Source organism: Lepus europaeus, chromosome 4 (assembly GCF_033115175.1).
Source record: "Lepus europaeus isolate LE1 chromosome 4, mLepTim1.pri, whole genome shotgun sequence".
In the NCBI taxonomy this organism is placed as follows: Eukaryota; Metazoa; Chordata; class Mammalia; order Lagomorpha; family Leporidae; genus Lepus; species Lepus europaeus.
In genome coordinates, this window is record NC_084830.1 from 90,459,640 (window position 1) to 90,474,513 (window position 14,874).

Here is a 14,874-nt window from a genome sequence, read left to right on the forward strand (position 1 = left end):
ACTCCCCAAACCACACAAAAATCCCAACAGCCCCCACATTAAAACATTTTCAACTCTTTTTTGTCATATAGAAGATCTCAAACTGGATCATCAACCTGAATGTGAAACCTGAAACCGTCAAATTTGTAAGTAAATAAAATTGATTTGTTTTTCTCTGAGAGCAGGCACTGTGGGTTCTTCTATTGTGCCTTGATATCTCTCACCATGTCTCAGAGAAAAATCTAGAGCTCATGTATTTGAATTGTTCCTAGCTTTGCCTCTGGAAACTTAAAAGATGTCAAATTAATAGGAGAAAATGAAAAATCCGTGGGCACTAGAGAGAGAGACGGTCTAGAAATACATTAATGTGTAACTGGCTTGGGTGTGATCTTGGACCAAGGTATTGTCATCATCAACATTTTTTTCATATTTGCATTGTGGCACCACAGGTTAAGCTGTTGCGTGCACCACTGATGTCCCATACAGGTGCAGATTTGAGTCCTTGTTGCTCAACTTTTGATCCAGCTCCCTGCTAAATTGCCTGGGGAAGCAGCAGATGATCCAAGTCCTTGGGCCCTCCCAAGGGGGAGACCTGGATGGAGTTCTAGGCTCCTGTCTTTGGTCTAGCCCGGCCCTGGCATTGTGGCCATTTGGGGAGTGAACCAAAGTCTCTCTCTGTCCTTCCCTCTATAACTGTGTCTTTCAAATACATACATACATACATACATACATACATAAATAGTTACCAAAAGAACCACCAAAAAAATAGATATTTGAAAGGAATCAGGGGGAAGAGCAAGAAAAACAGAGAGATCTTCCATCTGCTCATTCACTGTCCCCACCAATGCCCACAACGGCTGGGCTGGGTCAGTCCAAAGCTAGGAGCCTGGAACTCAATTTGGTCTCCCACGTGGGTGGCAGGAACCCAAGAACTTTTTTTTTTTTTTTTTTTTTTTTTACAGGCAGAGTGGACAGTGAGAGAGAGAGACAGAGAGAAAGGTCTTCCTTTTGCCATTGGTTCACCCTCCAATGGCTGCCGCGGTAGGCGCACTGCGGCCGGCGCACCACGCTGACCCGATGGCAGGAGCCAGGTGCTTCTCCTGGTCTCCCATGGGGTGCAGGGCCCAAGGACTTGGGCCATCCTCCACTGCACTCCCTGGCCACAGCAGAGAGCTGGCCTGGAAGAGGGGCAACCGGGACAGGATCGGTGCCCCGACCGGGACTAGAACCCGGTGTGCCGGCGCCGCGAGGCGGAGGATTAGCCTAGTGAGCCGCGGCGCCGGCTCCCAAGAACTTGAACCTTCACATACTGCCTCCCAGAACACACTAGCAGGAAACTCTAATGTAGAGCAGAACTGGGACTCAAACCTAGGCACGCTGATGTGGAATGTGACCATCCCAAGTGGTATCTTAACCACTGTGCCAAACATTTGTCCCTTTTTTCATCATCTAAAGTAGGGTGTTGTAGAACAGATTCATGAATGGTCAAATCAATTTTCTCAAGAAAACAGCTTTTGATTTCTTTCATTCTCTGTGTTGTTTTTCTATACTCTTTTTCACTTATTGCTGGTCTCATCTTTATTAGTTCCTTCCTTATGCTGTTTAGTTTGTGCCTTACCCCTAGTTTCTTAAGGTATGAAATTGGATTTTTTTAATGCATGTATTTACAGTTATTAAGTTTCCCCCTGAACAATCCTTTTGCAATTTAGTATGTTGTATTTTTATTTTCACTCCTCTCTAAATATTGTCTATATTCTCCTGATTTCTTTTTTTGACTCATTGTCTATGTAGGAATATGTTGTTTCCTTTCCACATATTTGTGAACTTTCCTTCTTTTATTTATTTCTACTTCATTTCATTGTGGCCAGAGACCATGCTTTGTATCACTGCAATCATTTCAAATTTATCAAAACTTATTTTGTTGTGAACTCATCCTGCGAGGTCCCCACTGTCGGGATGGTGGGGCAATGGTGGTGTTCTTCGACAAGAAGCAGTGGACACAAGTTTTGGTGAACATCTCCATTTATTAACAATCAAGCACACCTTTTAAAGGGCAGGCAGAGAGGGCGTAGCTAGTTCAGGGCAACATTAATTCCAAAGGATAAAGCCGATACTGGCGCTGCTATGCTTCTCCAATCAGCTTGAAGGTCATGTAGCCTAGTAGCCTCCCAGGTGGTCCTAATGGGCCTGGGCCATACCCAGGAGCTGTTTACCTGATTGGTAATAGCAAGGCCTTTCAACAGGGAGCAGGGGTGGGGGAAATGTGCTTGAGGCTCCTGCCACCTGCCAGCAGTCAGGCCACCCCCAGAGGCATGGTGTGCCATGCCCTCCTAACCTCCTGCATGGGCTAGGCAGGCGGTCTCCCAGCCAGGCACAGGATCACCCACATTTTGTGACCTAACATATGGACTCTCCTGGTAATGTTCCATGAGCAGGTGAAAGGAATGCTCATTCTGCTCTTGGTGGGTAGTGTTCTACAGTGATCTGTTAGGTATATTTTGGGACCCTGTTCGTGCTCTATACCTCTCTCTCTCTTTCTCTCATATATAATATATATAATTATCACTATATAATGTGTCTTGTAACAATTTTAAAAAATGTGTTTATGGGGCCAGCATTGTGGCATAGCAGGTTAAGCTGCTGCCTGCAGTGCTGGCATCCCATATGGGCACCAGTTTGAGTCTGGCTGCTCCATGTCCAATCCACTTCCTTGCTAATGTGCCTGGGAAAGTAGCAGAGGACAGCCCAAGCACTTGAGCCCCTGCACACACATGGGAGACTGGGAGGAAGCTCCTGGCTCCTGGCATTGACTTGTCTCAGTCCCGGCGGTTGTGGCCGTTTGAGGAGTGAGCCAGTAGGTGGAAGATTTCTCTCTCTCTGTCTCTCCCTCTCTCTCTGTAACTCTGCCTTTCAAATAAATAAAATAAATCTTAAAAAAGTGTTTTTTAATCTAAACATTTTAATTTTTAATTAGTTTTTAACAGGTTCAATGTGCTTTGTAGATACAATTCTAAGAACATATGATATTTACTTCTTCCCTTTCTCCTTCCCTCACCTCACCCTCCCACCTCTTTTCCTTCTCCTTTTGTTTTTTTTTTAGCTTATGAGATAACATTTTAAATTTACATTACAGTGGCCGGCACCATGGCTCAACAGGCTAATCCTCTGCCTAGTGGCGCCAGCAAACCGGGTTCTAGTCCCGGTCGGGGAACCGATTCTGTCCTGGTTGCCCCTCTTCCAGGCCAGCTCTCTGCTGTGGCCAGGGAGTGCAGTGGAGGATGGCCCAAGTGGTTGGGTCCTGCACCCCATGGGAGACCAGGATAAGCAACTGGCTCCTGCTTTCAGAACAGCGCGGTGCGCCGGCTGCAGCATGCCAGCCGTGGCGGCCATTGGAGGGTGAACCAACGTCAAAAGAAAGACCTTTCTCTGTCTCTCTCTCTCACTGTCCACTCTGCCTGTGAAAAAGTAAGAAAAAAAATTTACATTACAGTAAAAATGCTTAATACTTTGCCAAATAAGTTTTATAGTAAAAAGCAAACAGATCTTCGTTTAGTGGGAAATGGCCATAAAAATAATTGAATGGAAAAAAATGACTATTTCACCCATATACAGTAAATTTTACAGTAATTACAGATAATTAAAACTATAGTGGTATGACATTCTTTTTGCAATTTTTAAAAAATTTATTTGAGAGGTAGGGTTACAGGGGGAAGGAAGGAGGGAGGAGAGCGAGAGAGAGAGAAAGGTTTTCCATTCACTGATTCACTGCTTAAATGGCAGGAATGACTGGAGCTGGGTCAGTCTGAAGCCAGGGGCTTTCTCCCAGTCTCTCACATGGGAGCAGAGGCCCAAGCACTTAGGCCGTCCTTCATTGTACTCCCAGGCCACAAGCAGGGAAGTGGATCAGAAGTAGAGTGGCTGTGACACAAACCGGCACCCAAATGGGGTGCTGATGCTTCCGGCAGAGGCTTAACCTACTATGCCACAACATCGGTCCCCTAGTATAATGTTCTTAACCATTGGTTTCACCAAGGTATAAAACAAAGTTTTATAAAATGATTTTTGCAGCAATACTGATACACAGTATTTTTCTATTTTTTCCTTTCTTTTCTATTAAAAAAAAATTAGCTCCCACATACATGGGAGAACATGCAGTAATTGTCTCTCTGGGTTCAGCTTATTTCACTCAAAACGATGTCCTCCAGTTGCATCTGTCTTGCTGCAAATGGTAGAATTTCATTCTTTTTTATAGCTGAATAATATTCCATTGTGTATGTATACCACATATTCTTTATGTTGATCTGATAATGGATGCCTTGGTTGATTCCAAATTTTGGCTACTGTCAACAGTACTGCTAAAAATGTGGTGGTGCAGGTATCTCTTTGATACATTGTGCTCAAGTCTTTTGGGCATATACCCTGTAGTGGGATTCCTGGGTTACAGACTAAGTCTATTTCTTTAAAAAATTTCTTTAGAAAAATCTTCACACAGTTTTTCACAGTGGCTACCCTAATTTACATTCCCATCAGCAGTGTATAAATGTTCCCCTTTGTCCACATCTTGACCAGCATTTGTACTGTGTTTTAGATTATAGGCATTCAAACAGGAATGAGGTGCTATTTCATCGTGGTTTTCATTTGCATTTCCCTGATGGCTAGTGATGTTCACCATTTTTCCATATACTTGTTGACCATTTGTATCTCTTCTTTTGAGAACTATCTATTAAAGCCCTTTGCCAGTTTCTCAACTGGATTGATTTTTTGTTGTTGTTCAGTTTCTTAAGTTTTTGATATATTTGGGATATTAATTCTTTGTCAGATGGTTTGAAAGTATTATTTCTTGTTCTGTTGGATGTCTATTCACTCTGTTGATCATTTCTTTTGCTGTTCAAAAGTTTCTGAGTTTCATATAGTCCCATCTGTTTAGTTTTTCTTTTATTGCCTGTGCTTTGGAGATCTTGTCCAATAATTCATCCCCTACATCAGTGTCTTGAAGTGTTTCCCCTACATGTTCTTCCAGGAACTTCATAGTCTCATCCTAAATTTGTCTTTGATTCCTCTTGAGTTGATTTTTGTATATGGTAAGAAATAGGGATCTAATTTCCTTCTTATACATATATGCATCCAGTTTTGCTGGCACCATTTTTTGAAGAAACAATGATTACTCTAATGTATGGTGTGAGCACTGTTGTCAAAACTCAGTTGGGTCTGTGTATGTAGATTAATCTCTGGGCTCTTTTCCTGTTCCATTGATCTATGTATTTGCTTTTATGCCAATACCAAGGTGTTTTAATAAAGATAGCTTTGTAGTATGCTTTGAAATTAGGTATCATGATGTCCCCAGCTTGATTTTTCTTGGTTAAGATCGCATTGGCTATTCTGGGTCTTTTGTGATTCCATATAAATTTTAGGATTGCTTTTTCTAGTTCTATAATGAACATCATTGGTATTTTGATAGGGATTGCATTGATCTGTAGATTGCTTTAGGTAATATAGACATTTTGATATTGTTCTTCTGATTCATGAGCAAATAATGTCTTTCTATTTTTCTGTATCCTTAATGATTTATTTGATCAATGTTTGATAATTTTCATTGTAGAAATCTTTCAGTCCTTTGGTTAAATTTATTCCTTGATAATTGAATTTTTTGGTGGCTATTGTGACTTGGATTTCTTTCTTGATTTCTCTTTCTATGAATTCATCATTAGCATACAAAATCTGCTGTTTTTGTGTGTTTATTTTTTAACCTTCAACTTTACTGAATTGGTTTATCAATTATAACAACTTGTTGGTGGAGTGTTTATGTTTTATCTTGTACAACATTATGTTACCTGCAAACATGGATAATTTGACTTCCTCTTTTCCATTTTTTTGTTTTATTTTTAACTTTTATTTAATGAATATAAATTTCCAGTGTACAGCTTATGGATTACAATGGCTTCCCACTCCCATAACTTCCCTCCCACCCGCAACCCTCCCCTCTCTCGCTCCCTCTCCCCTTCCATTCACATCAAGATTCATTTTCAATTCTCTTTATATACAGAAGATCAATTTAGTATAAAGATTGCAACAGTTTTTACTTCTTTTTCCTCCCTTATTGCTCTCTCTAAAGCTTCCACTACTATTTTGAATAAGAATGGCAAAAGTGGACATCTTTGTCGTGTTCCAGAACTGAGGGGAAATGCTTTCAGATTCTTTCCATCCAGTATGATCTTGGTTGTTGTTTTGTGATATGTAGCCTTTATAATTTTTAGGAATGTTCCTTCTATACCTAATTTGTGGAGGGTTTTTATTATGAGGATGTGTTGAAGCTTATCAAATGCTTTTTCTGCATCTATTGACATGACATATAATTTTTGTTCTTCATTTTATTGATGTGATTTATTACATTTATTGATTTGCGAATGTTGAACTACCCTTGCATTTCTGGGATAAATCCAAGCTGATCATGATATATGATCTTTTTTGGTTTTGGATACAATTTGTTAGTATTTTTTTTTTTTTTGAGAATCTTTGCATGTATATTCATTAAAGCTATAGGTCTGTAGTTTCCTTTTTGTGTTATGTCTGGTTTTGGTATCAAAGTGGTAAAAAGTGCTTGGCAGAGTTCCATCCTTTTCAATATTTTGGAATAGTTTGAAGAGTATTGGAGTTACTTCCTCTTTGAGTGTTGTGTAAATTCAATAGTAAAACCATCATGTCCCAAGACTTTTCCTTGATGGAAGACTTTTGATTACTACTTCAACCTCATTGCCTGTATGGATCCATTTCGATTGTCTATATCTTCTTGATTTAATCTTGGTAGGTTATATAAAACCAGGAATTTGTCCAAATTAAAAAAAATTATTTAAGTTATACAAGTTTCATGTATTTCACATATCCAGATTTAGGAACATAGTGATTTTTTTTAAATTAAACTTTTATTTAATGAATATAAATTTCCAAAGTACAGCTTATGGGTTACAATGGCTTCCCCCTCCCAAAACTTCCCTCCCACCCGCAACCCTCCCCTTTCCCGCTCCCTCTCCCCTTCCAATCACATTATGGTTCATTTTCAATTCTCTTTATATACAAAAGATCAGTTTAGTATATATTAGGTAACGATTTCAACAGTTTGCCCCCATATAGCAACACAAAGTGAAAAAAAATACTGTTGGAGTACTAGTTATAGCATTAAATAAGAGTGTACAGCACATTAAAGAAAGAGATCCTACATAATATTTTTTTAAAAATTAATTAATTTTCTATGCCATTTCCAATTTAACACCAGGTTTTTTTTTCATTTCCAATTATCTTTATATACAGAAGATCGATTCAGTATATAATTAGTAAAGATCTCATCAGTTTGTACACACGCAGAAACACAAAGTGTAAAAATACTGTTTCAGTACTAGTTATAGCATCACTTCACATTGGACAACACATTAAGGACAGTTCCCACATGAGGTGTAAGTACACAGTGACTTCTGTTGCTGACTTAACAATTTGACACTCCTGTTCATGGCGTCAGTAATCTCCCTAGGCTCTAGTCATGAGTTGCCAGGGCTATGGAAGCCTTTTATTTCACACCCTACCCTCCTTCCTATTCATGCTTCAACCCTTCTTCCTCCTCCCTCTCCTATTCCCACTCTTGATTTTTACAAAGATCTATTTTCACTTTAATTAATTATTATAAGGTTGATCTTACAATAAGTAAGGAGTTCAACAAATAGTATGAAGAAAAAAACACTCTTCCTCAACAGAAGAGACAAGGGCTGTAAACAATCATGAAATCTCAAAATGTCCATTTTGCAGCAATACATAACATTTTAGGTACTCTATTAGTTACCCCAGATCAGAGAATGCATGACATCTGTCTTTTTGGGGCTGGCTTATTCACTATGTGTAATAGGTTTTGGTTGCATTCATTTTGTTGCCAAAGACAAGATTTCATTTATTTTTTTGCAGCTGAGTAGTACTCCAAAGTGCATATATATATATATATATATATACCATAATTTCTTTATCCAGTCTTCAGTTGATGGGCTTCTGGGTTGATTCCATATCTTAGCTATTGTGAATTGAACTGCAAAGAACATAGGGGTGCCTATAACTCTTTCATAGGCTGATTTCTTTTGGTTTGGGTGAATTCCCAGGAGTGGGATGGCTGGATCATTTTGTAGGTCTATATTCAGCTTTCTGAGGTATCCCCATACTGTCTTCCACATTGGCTGTACCAGTTTATATTCCTGCCAACTGTAGATTAGGGCACCTTTCTCCCCTCACAGGAATTTTTCCATTTCTCAAGATTTTTCATTTTATTAGCATATAGTTGTTCATAGTAGTTTCTTATGAACCTTTGAATTTTAAGGTTGCTGGTTGTATTGTCTCCTTTTTCACCTCTAATATTATTTTTCTCAATTTTTTTTCTCCTTTTTGGTCAGTCTGGCTAGAAGTTTATTTTGTTTATGTTTTCAGAAAAACAGCTTTTTTGTTGCTTTTTTGTATTTTTTTGTTTCAATTTCATTGATATCTGTCCTACCCTAATTATTTCTTGCCTTCTGCTAATTTTGGGTTTGGTTTGTTCTTGTTTTTCTAAGTCTTCAAGATGCATCATTAGATATTTAATTTGAGACAGTTCTCTCTCTTTTTTTTAATGAAAGCACTCAATGCTATAACCTTTCTTCTTTTTTTTAAGATTTTATTTATTTATTTGAAAGGTAGAGCTACAGACAGTGAGAGGGAGAGACAAAGAGAAAGGTCTTCCTTCTGTTGGTTCATTCCCCAAATGGCCACAATGGCCAGAGCTACGCTGATCCGAAGCCAGGAGCCAGGAGCTTCTACCTGGCCTCCCATGTGGGTGCAGGGGTCCAAGCACTCAGGCCATCTTCTTCTGCTTTCCCAGGCCGTAGCAGAAAGCTGGATTGGAAGAGGAGCAGCTGGGAATAGCACTGGCGTCCATATGAGATGCCGGTGCCGCAGGCAGAAAATTAACCTACTGCACCATGGTGCCAGCCCAATAACCTTCCTTCTTAATACTTCTTTTGCTATATGCCTCAGGTTTTTATATGTTGTGTTTTCAGTTTCATCCATTTTAAGCAAGTTTTTTTTATTTCCTTTTTAATTTCTTCAATGACCCAATTGACCATTCAGTAGCATATTGATTCATTTCCAAGTATTTATGAGTGTTCTGTTGTTCTTCATGTGATTGATTTCTAATGTCATTGCTCTATGATTTCAATCTTTTAAAATATTCTGAGACTTGATTTGTGGCCTAGTATGTGGTCTATTGCAGAAAATGCTGCATGTGCTGATGAGAAGAAATTGTATTGTGTAGCTATTCAATGAAATGTCCTGTAAATATCTGTTATGTCCATTTGCTTGATATCATGTTTCAGCACTGATATATCTTTATTGATTTTCTGTCTGGAAGACCTGTGCATTGATGAGAGTGTGATGTTGAATAACTTTTTATCAAAATATAACGTCCTTCTTATCTCTATATATATCTCTCTATATATCTATATATATATATTTTTTTTTTGATTTAAAGTCTATTTTAGCTGCTATCAGGATAGCTATGCCTGCCTGCTTTTTGTATCCATTTGCCTCGTATATCCTTTTCCAATCGTTTATTTTCAGCCTCTTTTTATCTTTGTTTGTGGGGTGAGTTTTTTTGTAGGCAGCATAGAGTGGGGTCTAGTTTTTTTTTTTTTTTTAAATTGATTCAACCAACCTGTCTTTTGGTTGGTTGATTTAACCCATTTACATTCAAGGTTAGTACTGATGGATAAGAACTAAGATCTATCATTTTACTGATTGGATACTGATTCTACCTGCTCTGTTAGTGAATTTGGTACTGACATGTGTTTCCTATTGACCGATAACACAGCACATCCTTTAGAATTTCTTGTAAGCCTGGTCTGGTTGTGGTGAATTCTGTGTTTTTGCTTATCTGAAAAATACTTTATTTCTCCTTCACTTTTAAAGGATAGCTTTGGTAAATATAATATTCTTAGTTGGAAGTTTTTTTTCTTTTAAGACCTTGAATATATCATCCCAGTCTCTTCTGACCAGTAGGATTTCTGCTGAGAAGTCTGATGTTAATCTAATTGGTTTTCCTTTATATATAACTTGACACTTTTCTCTTATGGTCTTTAGGGTTCTCTCCTTGTCTTTAACTTTTGACAATTTGATGACAATATGCATTGGAGAAGACCTTTTTGGTTGAATCTGCTTGGCCTTCTTGAAGCTTCATGTATCTGGATGTCCATATCTATTTCAAGACCTGAGAAATTTTCAATTATTAATTTGTTTAGCAGGTTCTCAACATGTTTTTCCTTTTCTTCTCCTTCAGGAAGGCTTATGATATGAATATTTGGTCATTTAATGGTATCCCATAGTTTCTGCAGACTTTCTTCATTCATTTCGAATTGAAAATTTCATTTCCAAAACTTCTATTTGGTTCTTCTTAATGAGTTCTATCTCCTTAGTAATATTTTCATTCATGTCATTCATTGATTTTCTCATTCCTTTAATCTGTCTATGTGTATTCTCTTGCATCTTGTGTTTCCCTATAATCATTATTTTGATTTCTGTACCTGTTGTTTCTTTTTTTTAAAAGTTTTTATTTAATGAATGCATTTTTCATAGATACAATTTTAGAAATATAGTGGTTCTTTCCCTCATACCTACCCTCCCCCCCAACTCCTATCTCACCTCTCTATCCCATCTCCTTCTTCATTATGGTTCAATTTTAGTTTGATTTTATATCTGTATCTGTCATTTCATAGATTTCCTTCAGTTCAGGATCTAATTCTGGAGGAATATTGTGTTCTTTTGAAGACATCATACTACCTTGCTTCCTCATGTCTCCTGTGTCCCTACATTGATGTCTGCTCATCTAGTATACTCATCCCTTCTTCTTTATGGAATAGGTTTTATTGTAAAAGAGTTTATATTTTAACTGGAATGCAGGGTATCAGTTGGCTTGTTGCTTTGACTTTGGTTCTAGGTGAGCTCAGGAATGTAGTCTTTGAATGCTTTCTTTTTTTTTTTAACTTTTATTTAGTAGATATAAATTTCCAAAGTGCAGTCTATGGATTACAATGGCTCCCCCCCCCCATAACTTCCCTCCCACCTGCATGCCTCCCATCTCCCCCTCCCTCTCCCATTCCATTCACATCAAGATTCACTTTCAACTATCTTTATATACAGAAGATCGATTTAGTATATATTAAGTAAAGATCTTATCAGTTTGCACCCACACAGAAACACAGAGTGTAAAATACTGTTTCAGTACTAGTTATAGCAATGCACATTGGACAACACATTAAGGAAGGAGATCCTACATGAGGAGCAAGTACACAGTGACTCCTGTTGTTGAACAATTTGACACTCTTGTTTATGGTGTCAGTAATCTCCCTAGGCTCTAGTCATGAGTTGCCAAGGCTATGGAAGCCTTTAGGGTTTGCTAACTTCGATCTTATTCCAACAGGGTCATAGTCAAAGTGGAAGTTCTCTCCTCCCTTCAGAGAAAGGTACCTCCTTCTTGGATGGCCCCATTCTTTTCACTGGGATCTCACTCGCAGAGATCTTTCATTTAGTTTTTTTTTTTCCAGAGTGTCTTGGCTTTCCATGCCTAAAATACTCTCATGGGCTTTTCAGCCAGATCCGAATGCCTTAAGAGCTGATTCTGAGGCCAGAGTGCTATTTAGGACATCTGCCATTCTATGAGTCTGCTGTGTATCCCGCTTCCCATGTTATTCTTTGGTGTTTAAATTTAGCTGAAAAGTAATCCCTGTTAAATATAAGAGTGGGAATAAGAGAGGGAGGAGATGTACAATTTGGGACATGCTCAATCGGACTTGCCCCAAATGGTGGAGTTAGAAATGTGCCAGGGGATTCCAATACAATCCCATCAAGGTTGCATGTACCAATGCCATCTCACTAGTCCAAGTGATCAATTTCAGGTCACAATTGATCATAATGATAGGTCTAAGAGTCAAAGGGATCACACAAACAAGACTAGTGTCTGCTAAGACTAACTGATAGAATAAAAAAGGGAGAGAATGAATGCTTTCTTTTATCTTAATCTATGTCAGCTGTGTCTATAAGTGACACAGTGGACTAGTCTGCTGCAGCTGGTAGGGAGAGAAGTGTGGCTTTGAGATGAATAAGGGTTTCCTTGAGTGTGTACCTTTGTCCCACAGAGAGTTTGTGTCAGTCTCCCTGGCGAATGTGCTATCCAGGGCCTTGTCTTGGTGCTGAGTGAGACAAGGGTGGCTGCCTATTGTCCTACTGGCAAGTCTGAGTGATGTTGGGGTTTGTGGCACCAATTGCTGTGGCTCTGGGACTGTGTGAAACAGATGGACCCTTTCCTCAGATCCTGTTAGGAGAGTCCAATTGGTAATGTGGCTTTTAGTAGCAACAGCCCTAATCCCAGGACTAGGGGATGTGAACTGAACCCTGCTCCAGTCCTATAGGGTGACTACAAGGTATACAGGAGATTTTACTCTGGAGGATATGAGTCCAGAGAAGTGGAATGTAGGTAGGTTCTTCCCTGTGTACACTGGGTAGATTCCAGTTGCACCGAAAAACCTAGAGTGAATTGTTACAGTCCTGGTATCTCAGGGTGTGGTGGGGTCACTTCCCAAGTTTCCCATAGTGGGAGCAGATTTTTTTGTTTATGGATTGCTTCTGGTGTTAACCCCCAGCAACTCAGTCGAATCCTCCTTGTTCATATAGAGTGTGTGACTAGAGACACACTGCCTGGCTTTTTGCTGCTGGGTATGGTGTTTTGGGGGAGTGGAGGAGGGGAAGGACCGACATTGGCTTCTCTTCTCTAAGCCTGGCAGTTGCTCATACTCCAGTTGGCTCTCCAGGCTGAAGTCAAAGTCAGCTGCAACTGTGGGTGGTGTTTGTTCTTACCTTAAGTTGGAAAGATGGAGGCTCGCAGCCAGCAGCAGGCTGTGCTGGGTAGCCAGTTACGCAAGTGTCACTATCTTCTCTCTTCTTGTCCCATGGAGTTTTTTTGTTTTGTTTTGTTTTGGCTTTTTGCTTCTTTGCTGAAAATTTCTGTCTGTCAGACACCTGGAAACAAGGTTGTCCTTTGTTATTTTTGTATCCCAGAGCAGCTTAAGTTACTGTGGCTGTACCTTATTCAGCCATCTTGGTAAAAACACATTTATTTAAGGGGGAGAGAGAGCAAGCTCAACCACCAGTTCACTCCTCAAATGTCCACAACAGCCAAGACTGGGTCAGACCAAAGCTGGATCTGGGCACTCGATCATCAAAGTCTCCCAAATTGATGATTGGCACCCAACTACATGTGCTATCTCCTCTTCCTCCTCAGGTCTGCTTTGGCAGAAAACTGGAGTCAGGAGCAAGAACACAGCAGTAAACCCATGTGGGCTGTGAGATACAGATGTGTTAACTGGTAGGCTAAATGCTCACCCCAGCTTGTAACAATATTTGACTAAAAGTCTATTTTTACTGATAGTAGTACAATCATATCAGCTTTATTTCTGTCACTATTGGCATGATAAAAATAGTACTATTTGCATTGAAAATACTTTTCCCTGTTCTTTTACTTTCAGTTTTTTTTATGTCTTTGGGTCCATAGCAACAACATAGAGTTGACATATGCTTTTTTTTTTGAAGGTTTTTGTTTAATGAATACAAATCTCATATGTGCAGCTTTTAGGGTTATAGTGTCTCTTCCCCCCATTCCCGCCCTCCCACCCCCATTCCCATCCCACCTCCCACTCCGTCTCTCATTCCAAATTCCATTAAGATTTGTGAAACATGCTTTTTAACCCATTCTACCAATATCTTTCTTTAGATTGCAATATTGCGGGGTGGCATTGTGGTGCTGCCACATGTCTCACCAGCATTCCATATAAGCACCAGTTTGAATCCCAGCTGCTCTACTTCCAATCCAGTTCCCTGCTAATGCACCTGGGAAAGCAGCAGATTATGACCTAATTACTTAGCCGCTGCCACCCATCTGTGAAACCTGAATGGAGTTCTAGGCTCCTGGCTTTGGACTGCCAATGTGACCATTTGTGGAGTCAACTAGTGGTTGGAAGATCTCTCTCTCTTTTTCTCTCTCTCTCTCTCTTTCTCCCTTTCAAATAAATGAGTAAATAAAACTTTAAAAATAAATAAATTGCAGTATTGAAATAATTTATACTTAAAATATTCACTGATAAGGAAACACTTACTTCTGCCATTTTGTTATTTGTCTTTTTTTATGTTCCCCAATTCCTCCATTATGACCTTGTTTTGTGCTTGATATTCTTTTTATTTCAGATAGAGTTAGACAGTGAGAGAGAGAGAGAGACAGAGAGAAAGGTCTTCCTTCCGTTGGTTCCCTCCCCAAATGGCCACTATGGCTGGAGCTATGCCGATCTGAAGTCAGGAGCCAGGTGCTTCCTCCTGGTCTCCCATGTGGGTGTAGGGGCCCAAGCACTTGGGCCATCCTCCACTGCCTTCCCGGCCACAGCAGAGAGCTGGACTGGAAGAGGAGCAACCGGGATTAGAACCCAGCTCCCATATGGGATGGTGGCGCCACAGGCAGAGGATTAACCAAATGAGCCACGGTGCCAGCCCCTTGATATTCTTTTTAGTAAACTGTTTTGATTCCTTCCTCATTACATCTTCTGTACATTTTTGAGTTTAACTTAGTGGTTATCCTAAGCTTAGAAATTAATACACTAAATTTAGTATATTTACTGACGCCATAAACAAGAGTGTCAAATTAATTAAGTCAGCAACAGAAATCACTGTGTACTTACATCCCATGTGGGATCTGTCCTTAATGTGTTGTCTAATGTGAAGTGATGCTATAACTAGTACTCAAACAGTATTTTTACACTTTGTGTTTCTGTGTGGGTGCAAACTGATGAAATCTTT